Source organism: Aptenodytes forsteri, unplaced genomic scaffold (genome assembly GCF_000699145.1).
Source record: "Aptenodytes forsteri isolate BGI_AS27 unplaced genomic scaffold, ASM69914v1 Scaffold231, whole genome shotgun sequence".
NCBI lineage: Eukaryota > Metazoa > Chordata > Aves > Sphenisciformes > Spheniscidae > Aptenodytes > Aptenodytes forsteri.
The window spans coordinates 704,017-706,140 of NW_008796046.1; the positions used below are offsets into that span (position 1 = coordinate 704,017).

The 2,124-nt window shown below is 41.2% G+C and overlaps 1 protein-coding gene across 1 annotated transcript in view; it reads left to right on the forward strand.

The window, feature by feature from the left end:
• The window catches only part of FCHSD2 (FCH and double SH3 domains 2), a 177,232-nt gene that overhangs the window by 93,522 nt on the left and 81,586 nt on the right, over nucleotides 1–2,124 (forward strand). The gene's annotated exons all lie outside the window — the stretch shown is intronic.

A 2,124-nucleotide genomic window follows, 5' to 3' on the forward strand; every position in this document is an offset into this window, starting at 1 on the left:
AGGGACATGGTTTAGTGGTGGACTTGGCAGTGTTAGGTTAACGGTTGGACGTTAAGGGCCTTTTCCAACCTAAATGATTCTATGATCTTTATTTTCCAGATGTTTCTGTAAACCTTTACTTCCTCGATTTGGTACCATATAGAAACTTCATTTTTATGACCTGTTTTAATACTGAACTGAAACAATTTCGGAAAACCTCATCATAATTTGTCAAAAAATATTGCTAAATCACAAGGTGACCCTGGAGGGATAATAAATGAGTCTCCTGTAGACCACGTCTGACCTCTTAAGAAAATTAGTCCCTATCCCTCGCTCAGCAGCTCTTGGACACAGATGAGGAGGCTGTTTTGAGGGCAGCAGCCCACCCCTTGCCATTATCTTTCCCCAAAGACCTTGTAAGCTTATCCCGTAAGTGATGTGTGGTTTCGTATGTTGGCCTCGGAAGAGAAGGCAGAGAGCTGCAGCGTACGTTCATCAGGTATCTTCAGGAAAGATGATGTGGCCACCGCTGCAGACATTTGTACGGATCTGTATCAGAAGACTGAAAGGCAAATAGAATAAAATCGCTCTGCATGGAGGCAATGCAACAAGAAACCATCTCTGTCAGCTCTCTGAAACAGCTTTCTACATACAGCCAGTGTCTACCCAACCCAAAACCCCTAAATGGCATCCAGTCTCCTGACAACTTTTTATTCTTCAGAGATGCAAAAGCAAGATTATTTTATGCTTTTAAAATGATCGTGTTAACAATGGGGGTGGTTTGATATTTTAATTTTGCTTTTAAAATGATAACAATGGGGGTGGTTTGATATTTTAATTTTTTGATGCCAGCGGGAGACTTCAGGGATCAAAATACCTATTGATGTAGCAAAAACCCAGTCCTTTTGAAATGATTTTAGGTCTCTGTCAGCTGTCCAATATATACAGATTTTTCTACCTTTCATTTTTCTGTCATACACTCAGAGGTCTTCAAAAAACCCAATCCTGCCCTCTGCTACTCCCCAAACCACCCACCATGAAGCTTACCTTATGAAGCCCATTGCTTTATTGGTCTGCACGCAACAAATACTGGGCTTAGTGTGAACTTATATGAATTTTTATGTACTTTATAGCCAGAAAGAAATTTCACATTTTTAATGAGAGCAATTGTGTGGTGAGAAGATGAGCGATTCCTATTGACTGAAACAAAAGTTTCTTTCTTCTGCAGGTGACTGGATGTTATTTTTAATGATTGTTGAATACTGTGAAATTAATGTTACGTTGTTGGATTACACCACCTTATTAGTCTCGCAATGCTTGTAAAGGAGGTTACATGCATTAATAATTAGTGTAATGAAAAACCTTAGATGTTTAGCGGGGGTGTTCAGTAAGAGGACAACGTGTGGCGCCTTGAATGGGAGAAGTCGGGTATGTGATAATGATGTGAAAAGAGGTGGGACCTTGGGTCTGGTCTTTGAAGGATAGAAAGGCAAATTGAAAGGCAAATTGGTTTGCTTAAGCTAGCTTGAGGCTCTGCCTCTAAGTATTGGCTGGAGCCTTCATTGACCACATCTAGTCTGTAATATCTATAATTAAACATAAATGCATTGAACTGTCACTCTTATATGTACTTAAGCTAGTTTGGGTAAAAGAAAATCTTTACAAATCTCTTTTAAAGATAGTATAATTCTGGACGTTGATAATTCACATTTGTTTTGTTGAGTATATCCTTTCTGCTTAACGTAGATCCTTTCCCAGAAATTTTTTTTGAAGCTGATAGGATGTTTAGAGAATTGCTTAACGTTTTCGTAACTGTTGTGGGTTAACCACGGTCGGCAGCTCAGCCCCATGCCACCGTTCGCCCACTCCCCCCCGGTGGGATGGGGGAGAGAATCGGAAGGGTAAAAGTGCGAAAACTCATGGGTTGAGATAAAGACAGTTTAATAGGTAAAGCAAAAGCCATGCATGCAAGCAAAGCAAAAAAGGAATTAATGCACTCCTTCCCACGGGCAGGCGGGTGTTCAGCCATCCCCAGGAAAGCAGGGCTCCATCACCGTGTAACGGTGACTTTGGAAGACAAAACGCCATCGCTCTGAACGTCCCCCGCTTCCTCCTTCTTCCCCCAGCTTTATATGCTGAGCATGA